At 40.5% G+C, this 16,896-nt stretch overlaps 1 long non-coding RNA gene across 1 annotated transcript in view; it reads left to right on the forward strand.

Annotated features, from left to right (window-relative positions):
* Positions 1–16,896, forward strand: part of LOC308060144 — a 72,686-nt gene that overhangs the window by 35,970 nt on the left and 19,820 nt on the right. The window contains exon 2 of the long non-coding RNA XR_013926619.1: positions 1–16,896. This exon is cut by the window's right edge and continues 19,820 nt beyond it. This is a non-coding gene — a long non-coding RNA (uncharacterized lncRNA).

Genomic DNA, 16,896 nt, shown 5'->3' on the forward strand with positions numbered 1-16,896 from the left:
TAGTCCAAAAAAACATGAGGCCCATTGAAGAATTCTGTTGCATTTATTAATTCTAGGCAAAAAGCAAACTGAGCTGGATTCACAAAAGGGGTTAGACTCAGCACTGTAAACTTCAGGTTTGCCATTTTTGCCATTAGTCTTGGCACCTAATGAATGGAAATGCCAGCTGTGGGTCAGGTGCCAGCAGTCATCTATGGATGGAATTCAAAGAAGGCAATGCAGGCTGCAAAAAAGCCTAAGACAGCTCAGGTGAATTTTGCTCATAAGCAAAAGAAGTGGCATAAGACCTGCTCTTCAAAAAAATTTAAGGGCTTGACTTTAGGCTGAAGCTTAGCATTTCTCTCCATGTGGGATTTGGTGCCATGTAGCACTCCATGGATGTCCCAAGCCTCAAATCCTCCCTTCACTAGAGTGGAGTTTTACTCTCCCACATCCTAGTTGGCTGCTTTAAACAGCCTATATTAATTAATGCATAAGAAGAATAATTATTTCCATATTATATTTTCTGAGCACTATAATGTATTCAAAGCATGCCTACCATATTAAATCCTAGCTGCAGGTGCAGCATGTGAGTCCTACTAGGGCTTAAGCACAGGATAAGCTCAAAGTGCCTTCACATTATCAAAACAGCTGCTTTTGTGAACAGTACAGAAATAATAGCCAAGTATCTGCATAACAAATCTGAGGATGTCTTTAGCATCAAACAAGAGCTCTGAGGTTTAACATGTCAGACATGAGTATCTAAAGAGACATTTAGTCACAGAGCTTCTCCCCTTCCCCAGGTTATGATGGTAGCAAATGAAAGTGTAAATCCCTGAAACAGAATTACTCTCCTGGCTTGTACTTTCGGCTTCAACATTTGACCTTGGATTATCTGTACTAGGAAATTTTCTTTTGCTAAAAAGCTCTCTACACTCATGAGTCACCTATGACCTTCTGTCCCTCTGAACACCAAACTATCTGACTGTGCCAAACATCATGATCGTATAGTTTGAACTTCAGTTTCTCCAGCTCAGCACTTTCAGCTCCAAATGGGAAGCAAACTACTAGGAACAAAGAAACCTGTTTTCCCATCCCTGAATCACTGATCAACACAGGACTTTTTTAAAACACATTGCTTCTTAGAACTGGTTTGAGACATAGAGCAGCAGTACATTACAGGGCATTAAATATGAAGTGGACTAAGAGAACAACAAGCATATGACCAATGAAAACCTTGACGGTCTTAATATATGATAGTACATCATTATGATTTCAGGTAGCCCGTTCAATTAAACACAGTTAAGTGCTTCAGTGACAAAAAAACAGAGAAGTTAGTCAAAGTTGTCATTGACTTTGATGTCTATTTTTAACACACTCAGTCCCTTGGTGCCACTAAGTTGTTGCAGGTTAATTAATGACTGCATAAATGTAAAGAGCTTTACATTTCCTTTCATTTAAGGAACACAGACTACGTTTCAAGGAAAAACAGAAAGCTCATCAACCTGAGTTATCCAAAATGATTCAGAGCAAAATATAGACAGTAAGGCAAAGCCCATCATTAATATAGTAGGGCAAGGACATTGAGTACGACTTTGTTCGTAAAGGGAGGCATACCATTCCCAGTGAATAAAGTTAATCATTTCTCTAGGCCTTTTTTTCTCTCCATGAGTTACCTGTTAAGTCCCAGTTGCTTCAAGTTTGCTTAATGTAGCCCTTGGATTCTTCATAAACATATGGCACAAATATTAATGAGTCACTGTTGCCCCAATGTAATTGGTCATCTAACCAAATGGCTCTGTTTGCATTCCTTGATTGGATTACCTCATTTTCTTCACAGAAGCGTCTAAAAATTGATTGTAGCTTGGTTTCTTTCAGGAGGTTTTTCATTACCAACCCCACCTTCACCCAAACTACCTAACCCAACTCCTCTTCCTTAAAATTATTTCTTAACCCTTATGTTCCTTTGCAACAAGCTTATTCTCTGTCCCCAGTTTTAGTTACCAACCTATGATAAAGAGCATGGCTATGGTAGCTTTAGCTTAAATGACTCTCATGAATGTTATTTGCACACTTATGAATAACACTTTTTCCTTCCATAACTTCAGTTGCTCAGCTAAATATTAACAAATAAAAGACTAGAAGAGAATGTATATTCCAGTAAGACAAGTACATATATATTTCTTTTTTTGTCTCTCTCTCTTTTTTTTTTTTTTTTTTGTATATTCATCCTGCTGGAGGCAAAAGAAACCCCTAGCATCCATAAAGATCTGAACCACACATGACAACAACCATTCCTCCCAGAGTTAAATGCTAATACTTTTAGATAAACAGAACTTATTTATAATAACACCATCTGCGGGATTCTGATAATGTTGGGGGAGGAGATTAATTTATCTTGCATTTTAAATAGAGATGGCCGCTGGCATCAAAATCCAGATCTAGCTTTTAGCCACCCAGTTATCAGGGAATTTCACATTCAGGGTACTGCATCCCTCACCAGAATGTCTCCATAATACCAATGGACAAGCACTATGAGATGACATAATGGTAGCATGGATCAGTTCCTTCTTCTCCCCAAAGCAGGCAGCATGCCCAGATGGAGCACAATGCAGAATTCCCCCAGTAATGGAAAGATCTAAGTTAGGACTGGATTTGATTTCTAGGTTTTTAATTAGCACATCATATGATATGACATAAGGGTCCTACTATTTTTTTGTGATCAATTGAGACTATTACTGTACTTTGTTGTCCCAGGAAAACAGTATGCAGCTTCACTTCTGTACAGAGGCTTGCAGACCCAGCAAATCTCCAGTAAAAAGACTACATAATACATATATCCTACTCCAAACCTTTTGCCATGTACTTTCCCTTTCCTCACTTCATTCAGGGTCACTTGTATAGCACTAGCAAAAGAAGTGCACCTAGGACAGAAGCCCACCTGAGCCACTGTACTGCATTATCTCTTACTCAATATTATACTTGATAAGTTGCAAATTTTTATTACTCAAAGTACTGGCTCTTGTAAACTCGGTAGCTACCACAACCATAGCCACTGAAACAAAAGTGGATGGTATGGATGAGTACTAAAGGAAGTCCTCTATCTTCAATCAAGGCAAGGTGACCTGGGGATTAAGTGTCCCATGCAACACTGTGGAGACACTGGTTCTGTGACACCCTACAGGCTTCACAGCAGCACCTTATGGGGAAAGGAAAGAAACTTTGTGACTTTAGATCCTAAGCCCTGCATCTCTTGCGCATACCTATCCCTTTACCCACCTCAACAGTGACAGTAGATGGTATATCTGATGAAAGAAGTCTGAAATGCCACAAAAATACATGAAGTGGATAAAATCAACATTAGATTCCTTCTTTAATCTTAAGTTTTTAATTCAAAGTTACTTCATCATTTCCTAATGGACATCCAGAAAAGGAAAGAAAGAAAACACAGGATGATCCCCGCTATGGAAACCAAAATCAGTACTGCTAAGATAAATTTAAACAAAAGTCAGTTATCTTATACCAGCATTTCCTTTCTGTGACCTTTTAACTCATACACTACATCCCTACCACAGCCCTTTTGATTAGAGAACTCAGATTCAACCTGTAAAGGCTGGGGGAAAAATGGCACCCTTCAGTAATGAATGACTACATGTGCACAAAGCCATCAAATGAACAAAGAGGCATCAACAACCCAAATTCTGGTATTTTCTGACTTTTGAGAATCTAAGTGAAGTTGTAAACCAATATTATTTTCATGGGTTTTTTCACTTAGTGCTTAAGGTTTGCAGGTGTGAAAAAATGGATCTATAAATAAGTTGCATACAATTCTTTATATTCGTCTCTTAGTTGGACAAGAGGGTTGCAGAGGAAAAATGGTTGCTGTTCTTGCCAGACAAGACACTGCACACTTGTATATATAATGTACACTTTGAAAACATAGCCAAGCCAATTTATGTACTGGAAGCAACATAACAGTGTTAGTGCCGCCAGCACCATCAAGGTGAATTTGCTCCCAGGTGTCTGAATCTCCCCCAGGTATCTCCCTACAGTGCTCCACGCAGACATACTGCACAGACACACACACCCCTTCTGCGGCATGCTGCAAGGTGTCTGAGAAGCAAAGCTGGTAAATAGATGTGATGCTGCAAGAGAAGAGATTGAAAGATACTTGAGAAAGGCTCCAATACATGTGAGGCAATATCAGGTATGTGTGAGCACTATGTGTGAACCTGATAGGTGTCAGGCAGCATCATGTAAGAAGCAGTGGGGGTGTGTGCCTAAGGATTCTTCAATAAGCAGCCAAATATATCCGCGCCTCCTGGCCACCCCACGCCAGATGCCCACTCCAAGCCTGGGAAATAGCAGCAGTTCAGGAGTGTGGGCACCAGGACCACCAGTGCTGCTGCAGAGTAAAGGAAAAGGATCTGAGAGAGCAGCAGCACTCATGAAGGCAGTGGGGACCGGAGGCAAGCGAAGAAGATGCCTGTATTTGCATTCTGTTTTCTAAGAGCTCCGCACCATTGTGCCTTTACCTCCCTTGAAAGCGTGGGTTGGCAAAGGGTGGCTGCCCCTGGCTGGTCCCCGCAGGACAGGGGAGCAGAGCGCTGCAGAGGGGCCTGGCTCCCGCAGCCCTGGGCAGAAATCCACAGGAGGCTGCGGGGAGGTGAGAAATCACCCCAACAACACATTTCACCTGGCAGTCAGACATTGTTTATCAGCATAATAAAAAGTGCCAATACTTACCACCTGTCTAAAATATGCAGTAATAATAAACACAGTTACAGGGCATATTATGGTCAATGATGAGATATTAATTTATACCCCTGAAAGAAGGGAAGGAAGGCAGAGGATGCGGTGCCTTACAGGGGGCAAAGCTTGCTGTGGATGAGGCCAAGGCCTTTTCCTCTCTGATGGGAATGAATAGAAAATTGCATTGATTTTTTTTTTTTTGGTGGGTTTTTTGTTGGGTTTTGGTTTTGTTTTTTTTTTTTTTTAGTTTTAAAATACTGTCCCTGTTTATATGATCAAGTTATAGAAACAGACGGGCAGGATATTACCTTTCTATTCCTATGTCAGCTGGCACTATCTGCATGAAAGCACGTGTTGGTTTTGTACAGAATTAAAGATAAATTCAGGCATGTGTAGGGAGGGGTCCACAAACGTCAGGGCTCCCTGGGGGGCCAGGAGCGGTGTGGGGACCCGTGGGGGTCTGTCAGGGCAGGGCCCGGCAGCCAGGGCCTGTCCCACCCCCAGCCCGGAGCCGGGCACTGGGGAGCACCGGGGGGCACCGGGCAGCGCGCGCCTTCCCGGGGACTGGGGCAAGGCCTGGCCAGGCTGCACCATGGGCCCGCGGGTGGGCCTGGCGTGGGGGCCCATGTCCGGGCAGGGCAGGGCTGGGGGGGCTGGAGACCGGCCCCTCTGCAGCATCGCTGGGGCTGGGGCTGATGGCCTCAGGGGGTGAGGTGGGCTCCTGGGCCCTGGGCAGGTGGGGGGAGACCTGGAGGGCCGGGCAGGGACAGGCAGGGCTACGGGTGCCCTCAGGGCCACGGCAGCCAAAACAAATGCCAACATGCAGTGCTTGCTCTCAAGCTTCTGCCTCACTGACAAAGCTTTTCCCTTCTCCCCCCAGCTCCACTCTGAACTAGAGCTTTTATGAGGTGGGTTTTTTTCTTCTCGCTTTGGGCTGTTTCCCCTGTGGAGAGTGAGCAGCCATCCACAAGCTGCCATCGCCACCAGCACTGTCCTCCCAGCAAAGGAAGGGATCTCAGGATAAGCAGTGCCACCTAAAACACGAGTGAAACTTTGCTACTTCTAGAGCAAATTTGGATGTGTGGGCTCACTGCCTAGTAAAAATATATAAATTCTCTGTGCACAGAAGCATTTTTACCTACAAAGGACAGAGAATCACCTTCCACCCATGAATAAAAGCTTTGTGAGTACCTCTGCATGATAGAAACTCTAGGTGGTTGCTACCAGTGATGTATTTTAATGGATTTATTCTTTTTTAAATGATTTGGAAAGGCAACAACTATCTTTCAGGGCAGGGTTTTAGAGGGGTTTTTTCTGCAGTTTATACAGAAACTTTCAGTGGTCAATCAGGCCACCCATGTTCAACATAACCTCACAAACATCACTGATTATCTGCGTAATACAGAGAACTTATGCTGTGTTTTGCCTTTGGTTTAACATCAGCTGTAAAAACACTGTCATTTGAAAAGGCCAGACTATGCACAGAGTGGGAAGGGCTGGCAACGAGTCACTCAACAACTGCATGTTTTTCTATATTATGGTACTGGTTAAGAACATAGTTGGCTGGGAAATTTTCAACAAAAGACTTTTTTTTGGCCATGAAATATCAATTAGCTCAAACTTAATTTAATGTCAGGGCCATCAGCGCAGTTCACTATTTTCCAGAAAATTATATGACTCAAGAGCACATCATAGGAAATAACTGTAAGCTTAACTGTAGTGAAAGAGGTGAATGTCTTCCTACCATGTTTATAGCTTCCTACAGATAGCCCCCTGCTTGTAACTTTAGACATATTATGAAAGGGGGAGGTAGCCCTATATTTAGAAACATGGTTATGCACAGCAGCAACCGAGCACTCCCATGCCTATGTGTGAGCCCATCTAGGGTAAGACTGGGGTTTTGCTTCACTGGGATTTCACTTGCCTCATCTTGCAGCACAGCTGAGCAGGGAAGGCAGACGGAGAAGCACACCTTCCCCTGACTTACTGCCCTCCTGCTGGAAGACAAAGACAGAGTCCAAGTGCTCATGCACGGGAAGGAAGAAGAAAACCAGCAAAAGGTAAAAGCCCTGCTGGGTGAAAAGCAGACCTCCTTGGGCCACCTGCAGGTTGAGCAGAGGGGCAGCTACAGCAGCTAAACAAGTGGGGGTGCATTAAAGGATGACTCAAGCTCTTTGTCCCATGCTCCCAGGGACCCACAGATTAATAGTCAGATTTCTAGCCATGTTTTGGCTAACTCTAACGCAGTCATGTGTAAGTTTTAGCAGAACAAATAACTCTTAGCAGTCATGTTAAATATGACATAGTCAAGTAACTGTGGCCAGATAAAAATCTTCCTGCAGTGTCTGAATCAAGAATGTTAATTAGGACATTAAAACACAACTGAAAGTCTCAGGAGAGAAAAACTCTGGGATGTTGCTATTTAAATGTAAATCCAAATTTTACTGATGGCCTTGCAGAAAGATTGGGAGTTTTCTCTTTCCCTTCACCTTTTTGGTCAGAAGTACTTGTACTACAAGGAACACTAGTGAGCAAAGATGCAGAAAAACAATTGTTCTCCTGCGTGATTATTTGGGCAGGGATTAAACCCATTCATCAGTTGCCTGTACATTTGTACCATCTTTCCCTGGCATAATGTGTAGAATCACCACTAGAAATTATATGAAGTCTTACAAGCTGGTGAATTTGAGGGCCAATGAGTGTTAGAAATCCCTCTTGGAAATCTTGGCATGCCATGTGAAGTCAAATGCAAGATTTCCACCTCACTCCCCCCCCTGCCCTTTCGTTGTCCCAAGACTTATTTAGAACCAGCCTCTTTGCCTACCAAACATTAATGTTATTTCCCACACGTACACACATGTACCCCCACGCTGCTGCACTGGTGTGTGCATACGTCTCTCCAGCTGTGTCCTGGAGGTTCCCGGGAGCCTGAAGGGAATGCTCATGAAACATGACTTTCACAGATTCTCCGTCCATCTGGAACACTAGGGCAGCATATGGTGGGGCAGCACAGTAACTGTTTGCGGACATGTCAGACTATTTTTACCTTGTGTATTACCCGATTAAGGTAAGAGAAGACGTGCCGATATAAGCATTTCTCCCACATTAACACTCTCCAATTTTAGTTTTCAATTTAAAAAGAAAGGATGTTTTGGCCAGCCCTGCAGGGATAGTATTCCCTGAAAGGTACAAGAATGCTCACAGAAACATGACATTGCTGATACAATTATACCAGCTTAGCACAGACAGAGATAAAAAAGGAAAGGTGTGCAAGGAGAGAATGTTTTTTAATATAAATTGTAGGGTTATCCCTGGGGCTGAAGAAAAAGGTACAGTTAAAAAAAAAAAAAAAAAAAAAAGATTAGGAAATAATAACTAAAGCTGCATGCTTTATTACTTCAGGTAAAAATATCTTATGAATAATATAATCATTGTCTCTGGTTATTGGGTATGAAAAAGATAAGTGTAATCAGTGTACTGTGATACAGGAACATTAACACTTTCACATTGACTGGATACAGACTTAGAAATGAGTTAAGAATCACTGGGTCATCTAAGTGGAGGATTATTCTACACACAGGCCCCTAGGTCAATTTAAATTATTTAATTTATCTCAGTGACTGCAGGGGCCTAACCATCCCTGTGCCTGCATTTTTATCTTGCAGTTCTGCTAGCATAGGTTTAATTCTGGGAATTCTAGATCGGAAACACTGGGCTAGCAAGGCAGTGTACCAAAATGCAGGCACTGGCTTTTTTAGGGTTAATAATAGAACCACAAAGAGAAATGACTCAAATTATACCAAGGACGTTTTGTTACCCAGCAGCCTTAATCATTTTTTTTTTTTACACATTATTATACCAAGGGTCCTTTCAGTGCTCATTGGCTTGTTACAAGCATTAAAAGAGGGGACGATGCATTGCAATTAATTCCATGTCTTACCCTGAGTCTCACTATTTTCTCTGACTAGAGTCGGGAGGAAGCAGACAGATGCAGCCTACCCCATTGCTGAAATCTGTCCAAAAATTACTGGGAAAGAAGGTGAAATAAGTTTACTGGCACGCTACATTTTCACTCATTTCTTTCACGGACAGTTGGGACCACTGTAGTCATTTACCCACAGACTGTATTTAGTGCCAAGGCATGCAGAGTTTTTATAACCCAGTCCCACTGCCTGTGAACACCAGGCTGGTTTCACTAAGGGGTCAGTATGTGTAATACTTCCACTAATGTGTTTTGGAGCTGTGAAAATTTAGCACTTTGGCCCTTCTCAAGTGAATGATTTTAAGATAACTCTTGGTTAGTAGCATTTCTCTAGAAATTTCAGCTCTGGTGGTTTTCTACCAAAGAAAAAGAAAAAGGAGATTACAGCAGGGTCAAAAGAAAGACCCCAAAGCACTGACAAGACAAATCAGGGAAGAGTTAGTGGCTAGAATCTGTACGGAATTATTGTCAAATATAGTCATGCTTCAATTTGAATTTAAATTAAGTCAGCTACAAAACCAACTGTAAGATCATCTTGACTCCACAGACAGAAAAGATGAAAAGCCTGCTCTCAGATAAGGTACAACCCTGTTGAAGAAAACAAATCAACAACATCCATGGACTGATACAATATGCAGCCAGGCTGTGAAATTCCCAAAGGCCTTGTGCTCTTATTTTCTGGAAAGTTAGGAAATTCATGTTATCCATTTAGTCATACTTTACAATAGATCAATAGGTTTAAGCTTCTCATTGGTTTCACTTTTTGATGTGAAGCTGATATTTTCATAGATATTAAGGTATTTCTCCTTGTGTGGTGCTCTGTGAGCAAGCAGATGGTAGGATGTTACCACGTCTTTGCTATCCCTTCAGCTGTGAAACCCTTCAATTAAAGTAATCGCAGTTTAGTGACCAAAAATAAATTTTTAAAAAAGGGGAAATCACCTGCACTGAACATCTTTATAGGATGATATTTAAGGATAAAACAAGCAACGAAGTGCTGACAGCTACCAGACCTCCTTACGTGAAGAATTACACATTCAGTTTGGACCCCAGCAGCAGCTAAAGAAGCACCATCCAAGGCAATATTAAACATGCTGTGGATGGCTGCCTATCAGGTAGGATTCAAAACTTGGTACACATTGTTTTGCAGCTCCAGAAAGGAAACTATGCCCAGTGAGGCAAGTTGGTTCTCTAACATTTTGCTTTTCGTTTACCCAGCTCTCGTTATTTCAGTTCATTTTAAATGCTAAGCACAATAACATCCCAAACCTGAAAGAGAAACAACAAATTTTTTGCCTATTTGCTGACTGCAAATCTGAGCTAGCTCAACACTGTGCATTGAGTGATTCTCAGCCTTGGCTTGCTCGAAACAAATTCACAGGTTTCCTCTCAGAAAGTTTGTTTTAAGCCTGTTAAGTTTAAGTTTAAGCCAAAACATGATGCAAAGAAAGAGTTAAATCTGAGGGGTTTCTTCCCAAAAGTAGAACAGAAATCTCAGACACCTCTGCAGTGCCAAAGAAATTCAGATCTGGATAAAGCTTCTGCAACTTTATGTCTTGGCGAAGTTTCAGAATTGGTTACAAATATCTCACGCAAAAAAAAAAAAAAAAAGCAATAAAATCACTGACTTAGTGCTGAAGTATGAAAAGAAAGGGGGTTCTTCTGTTTTGTTGTGGGGTGTTTTTTTATAATTAACCACTGAGAAATCAGCCTTTACAGTATCCTCAAGCTAGTACTTCCACCCCTCACAGATTAGCCTAGGCTACTCTCAGTGGTTTTATACATGTTCTTTTTAGTAAGCCAAGCTTTTTCACCAGTGTGAGAAAAAGGACCGTTCTAGTCTCCCTGTAAAAGCCTGTTTACATGCAAATTTATGCAGTCTATAGGTAATGTTTCAGGGGAAACTTAAGGTGGAAGTTGTTGACTCCATATATACTGTTCAATGTAAATCAGAAATAATCATTGTTGAATGCTCTTCAATGTAAGTTAATAAGACCTATTTAGTGCTCATTTTTTCCTTTTAATTGGGCATTCACAGCAGCAATGATGTTTTAAAATAAAAATAAAAAATAAAAAAAAGATTTCTTTTTCAGAATGTATTTAAATTTAGATGCTCTAAGAAGGATCCTACAAGATACTTCAGTCAGCCAGGCAGAAGAAAACAAACAGATACTCCTGAAATAAAATCAGAGTTGCTAGACACCAGGAAAAAAATTGGAGGAATCTGGAGAAAAGACTAGTTTAAATACAGAGTTGTGAAAGTCTTGAAACAAAATGCCATAGGCCAGCTGCAGAGCATGTTAGCTGAAAAACTTTAGTGTACCTATTGAACATTATTTTGAAAGCGTCAGTAGGTCAAGTATTCTGTTGCCTCTCCAAGATGCTCTAGAGCACAAAGGGTTTTTATTTGCTGTTTTCTTTGAATTGGTCAACAGGCCTAGATGTCCACAAGTGTAAAACAACCCCTTCCAAAACATTACGGAAGAAGTGCTGGTTATTACCCCAAAGCAGCAATGCTCCTTGCCTCATTCAGTATTTCCTTTTTATTGAGGAAATACTTTGTTTTCCTTCACTGAATAAGTAGCATGCAACTGACCTCTCCAGTGAAGCTTCAGCTTCACTCCTCTTATGCCTCAAATTAATGGAGGAAGGTGACGTTTATAAACACACTGGAGCCTGTAACATTAGAAACACTTGCCTGTGTTTGCAGCTCCCCAAATGCACAGCCTCGTTTGCTGCCCAGTCAAACTCAGTAGTTGTAACAGTTACCTATGCAGGTCTTACTCTGGAGTTTAAAATTCCCCACCTACAATATATATAGTTAGTCTTAATAAATAAATGACTTGGACCATGCATTATATATCATTCAAATCCATGAGGACACAAATTATGTATAATACATTGGCTGTGTAATTTATTTATTAAGCAAAACGTGAATTTTCCATGGTTGTGTTTTGAGGCACAGTTTGTCACACACAGCTAAATGATGTATTCTTATTAGTCCCACTCAATTACCAAGTCATCCCTCTGTGCACTGTATATTTGTTAATGATAGTGCCACAACACTGCATCTACAATACCTGTGATTTTAGTGATTCATAACCACTCACTAAAACTGTGAAAATGATAAATTGACTGCTGTTGATTAAATGCCGCCAACAGTATGTTTCCTATGTATTTGTAGCAGTTAGGAGTTAAAGAAACAGCATTGCTCCAATCATTTAAATATCTAATTAAGCAGAACCCTGGCTAGATAGAAAGAGCTTGTTGGAATGAAATATCATTAAAAGGAAAAAAAAAAAGTATACCACTGATTTTTGCATGTGTGTACATAAAGACTTTTCATCTCAACCCCACTGATCATAAATATGTCATGAACAAAACAAGACCAAAAAATAAAAATTAAAAAGGCTGAATAACTTGGAGTTGAGTCCTCCCAGACTCACTGCACAGCTGCACGTGATGGATTTGATGGCTTTAGCTGATATCCAAGATTAGCTTGAAACAACAGTGAACTCCAGTAACATATAAGGCAGTCCTTGATGACAGCCCTTAAGACCAGGGCAAGCAGAGTGGAGAAGAGATGATTTGGGGAAGCTATATTCTAGTAAAGCAAATAGCACCTCTCAGCCTCCCACTGTAAGGAAAAATGTTTGCACGTTTGCAGCAAAGGAATGGCAGAAGAAAGGGAAAATATCTCTTTCAAACTTACATTAATTATCTTTATTGCTTTGCTTAATGCTTTTTTTCTCCCTTTAGATTAATCCTGTATAGAGTCCTCAAGCTAATACTGGAAGCAGAGTGGAACAAGACCAAGAAAAGTGGATGTTTCTGTGCCAACAATTTGACTCCTATCTGAGGATGTTGGAGTAGACAGAGTAATAAAAATAAAGACTTGCCAACTTATGGTCATCTTATTAAGATGAATTGGAAGGGTTTTTTTCCCCTCCCTCATTTTGAATTTGGAGCTAAGTAGACAGACATCAGAGTATATTAGGGGTTTCTGCCTTTTTTTCCCTAACAATTCTTCACACAAGCGATGCTTCCATATTTCTGTACTTAAATAGTGACTTTCACTTCAAACCACTTTGCACACTCTGTGGCCAGAAAACTGCCTGCTTAACAGCAGAAGCAGAGAGGGAAAATGTCTGGTGCAACATCTGTATCTTCTACAGTCCATTTCACGTTTTCTCTTTTAAACACAAGAACCATGCCATATCCAAAAATGCTTCACATTTTAAATCTGCAAAGAACACATATGTGCAGTTTATTGCAACTCAGGAGCAGAGGTCTAAGCCAATTCTGCCTAAATTTTAACTTGTGTCCACAAGGACAATAAATATTTTAGACATGATGCTTACACCACAAAATCACCTCCTGCAGCAGAGTCTTTCTAATATGGCATGTATAGTCTTTTTCATTTTGTTTCACTAGGTATTTTCTCTCTACAGAAAATATGTCCCCAGAATTGCACGTAACTTCCTGGTCCTGTACCCCTGAAGTCCCAGTCAGAGTTTTGTAGAAGCCAGTAAATTAGGAGAAAAGGAAAGATATCTGTCTTTACTGTAAACTGCTTTCTACAAGGCAAACAAATATTAATTGTGATAAAGAAAGCAGCTCCAGGCTATGCAGTACTGCCACGGAGAAAATAGTCTTTGAGGTCATTAACACTATGGTTAAAGTGATATGCCTAAATTAACAAAGAAAATAGGGGCAAAAATTGTAACTTGCACTGAGTACCTCTGAAATTTAGACTAATACCTTATTTCCAGAGCAACAAACCATCCAATCCTCTTGTTAGTTAATGGGTCTGTTAAAGTCACTTTGCCCTTAAAACATTTTTTATTTGTAGAATTGAAAGTGCGTATTCCTCTTTACCCTGTACACTTACATGCCACATTGCTAAGACCACAAAGACTAGAATACTAAATATTGTTCTGTTACAGAAATCTTGAGCTTTCACCTGCAGTCCACTAAGCAGTGATATTGAATAAATCATTTATCTGAACCACAGAAGTCAGAAATGAAACTTCTCTATGTAGGGTCCACACTTACACCTCCATCAGTTGGAGTGGCTTTACCCAAAGACAGCAGAGTGGAATTTGTTGCTCCATGCTAAACTTTACATAGCAGCAAAGAAGCTGCAAAAGTATAAACTAGCTATAAAGTGCAACAAAACAGCAAGGTGCTCATTCTCTAAGATCCATGTTACTCTGCAGTCACACCTGCCTAAGCCAAGTAGTCCTATAGCTGCTGACTGCAGCTTAGAAGGACCAAAGGACCAGTCTGGCCTTGAAGTTTATCATTTGGCTACATGCAGTAATGAAGACAGAGCAGCACTGATTAATTCACCATCTCAAGGAAAAGGAATCCTCTGACAGAGTCCTTTGCTTTTATCAGAAGAGGCTTTGTTGGTGAGTAAACCAACGTAAATAAAACCCCAGTTTTAAAAAGGAGCTGAAAGAATTGAATGGGGCAGAAAGAAAGAAGCAAACCCCTTCTAGTCCATGCTAGAGTGGTCAGAGGCTTTTCTTGGCACAGCATTTCCACTACAACTTCCACCTAAAGCCCTGAGCAGCATGGAAAATCTTCATGAATAATTTCTTAGGCAGAACTCGTTTCCTTCAGTACTCCACAGAATAAGTCATCCCTGAGGACAGGTACACAAAGTACCAGTAAGGAGCTGGCTACTCACTAGAGACCTTCAGATTCCCTTGGAAAAGGCCATCTCATGTCAAAAGTGCAAAGAACAAAACCAAGTTCAACAGACCAACTCAAGGACATCAGCTCACAACTGCCAAAGACCCCCACTGTTAACTTGCTCAGTGACCTGCCACAAACAGAAACTTGCTAGAAAGCACAGAGGTAGAGAGAAAAGGCAAAATATCCCACAACAATAAAAAAGATGTTTCTGGGCTAGAACAAGCTGGGGAGAACATGCGTGTGGGAGTGGGTGCATGGCCATTCATGTACACTTGCATGTACATACACATCAGCCAATTGCCCATGGAGAGGACAGGGAGAAAAGAAATCCCAAGGGTGCTAGAAAAGCTGCTGCTGGGGTTAATTTGTTCCTCCAAACGAGGTTTGTGCAAGGAAGTATCTGAAGCACATCCCCCAACTGTACTTCAGCAGTAACTATGAAGCACGTATAGGAAGAAAAGGCAAAGATTTTCCCCAGGGCAGAGACCAGAGAGATCAGGAACTAATGTCTTTTCATTGGGTTGTGGTTTTTTTCCATGCTTACCCCCAACCAGACCCTAAATGTGAACTCTGCATCTTGCCACAACACAAATAAAAAACTTATTATGCACCAATGGAGAGGAGATCTGGAAGCATGGTTGTATGTCTAAACCAGGAAGAAAACAGTGTCTGGGGCCAAAATAATAAAAGTATCCTGATTTTTCATGACAGATTCACACCCCAGCAATTAAATACTTTTAAAAGGCCAAATCGCATGTTATTTTGCATCTGAAAGCCCACAGGAAAAGAATAAATAAAAAGCATTGCATGGAAGTGCCACATGTTAATGCTTCAAACACAAAATTCTACACTGTAAAAGAAACCTATTGAACCTTACCTTTCAGACAAAGCGCCTAACCAGAGCTTAACTATAAATAATTGGAGGACAAGGGAGTAAAACAACAATTTTGACAAAATAAAGACACAAAGTATTAGGTGTCACAGAAAATGCACATGTCATTCTTCCATAAATAAAGTTGCTAAGCAGATTTACTGTGAAACAATTTATGCTGTGTTATGTAAATGGCAAAATTCTTAAGCCTGCTTGGTTGTAAAGAACAAACCTGTGAAAAGAATCCATTTTTACCATCAGTCACACCATACATTTAGCAGGTGTCTATTTTACCCACAAGCCTTGCAGATACACAGATAAATACATGAAATGCCAAATGTATCAGCTATTCTAATAACGTGTTTCTCCTCAGTTTTTTCCTAAAAGAAATGAACAATTGCTTTATCAGACCTGGATGGATATCCCTTTCCAATTTCCTTATAATCAAACAGAAACTTGGCAGCTAACCAAGGTATTTACTCTGCAGAGAACACGATGTTTTAGCTACTACTTAGCTACTCCTACTGTAAAAGACTCTCATCAAGGACTCTATCAACTGTACCATGAAGTATACTCATTACAGAGAACAAGCTTCTCAGCTGGCCTTTTGCTTACCCGCAACACAAGCAACACTGAAAGGCAGGCTAGAGAACCACAGATATTGCTGTCTGGAATCAAGGAATCAATTTAAAATACCAAAAATTCAGCAAAGACAAAAATGTGAGTGAACTAGAAGGTATAAAACAAAAATCTAAACTGGGGAGGTTGGAAGGAAAATGGAATATAGAAAGAAGTGAAAGGATGATAGGGGAGGAGTAGGATGATGGGGAGCAGAACAGGATATAAGTGAAAGAAAAAGATTCAAAAAAGCAAGAACAAAAGAAGTACAAACTGGAAGTGAAAACAAGGAGCTGAAAGCATAACATTGAAGCATTAGAAGCCAAAAGGTTCATTCACTTTCCATCAAGCATTAGAAAATGAATTGGGAAATGAAAGCTAATGAACAAGGTGAACTGAACCCTGCTTTTGTTTACAGGTATGAAAGCAGGCAACAAGTGTTAAATGAGCAGGGTGACTAAAAGTTACCCCTTGCATGGCATGTCTGAGAGTCACATTATAGGTTTCAACATTTATGATTAGATTAGTCATCACTGTGTGTGCTTCCCTACCTTTTCTGATATTAGCTCTGCTCCCTCAGTCAAAAGGGAAAATCTCAATTAAAGCTTTCTGTCCCCCCAAATTAAAAAAAAAAAAAAAAATTAACAGGAAAATCGAATTATCTTACCATTAATTCCTGCTACAGGCTCAGTATTTATTTGCTGTGCACATACACAGGAACAAAAATGTTAAGTGTTCACGTGTCTCTGAAAAGGGGGACTGCCATCATAATTGGACTGTTTTGAAGCCAATGAAAGGATAGGAAATAATTCTTCCATACTTGCTTGGTCTATACAATGATGTCAAGAAAAAGAATGGGTTGAAGGTAGGCAGAAGATGCATTGCTAATGCAATGAGAAATAAAATGCCTACACTTTAATTGGTCACGCTGTCATCACACATGATACTAATATTTGAATTCAGAACTATCACTTGTTCATCTGCTTACCTA

This window comes from Falco punctatus (assembly GCF_963210335.1).
Source record: "Falco punctatus genome assembly, chromosome: 3".
Lineage (NCBI taxonomy): Eukaryota > Metazoa > Chordata > Aves > Falconiformes > Falconidae > Falco > Falco punctatus.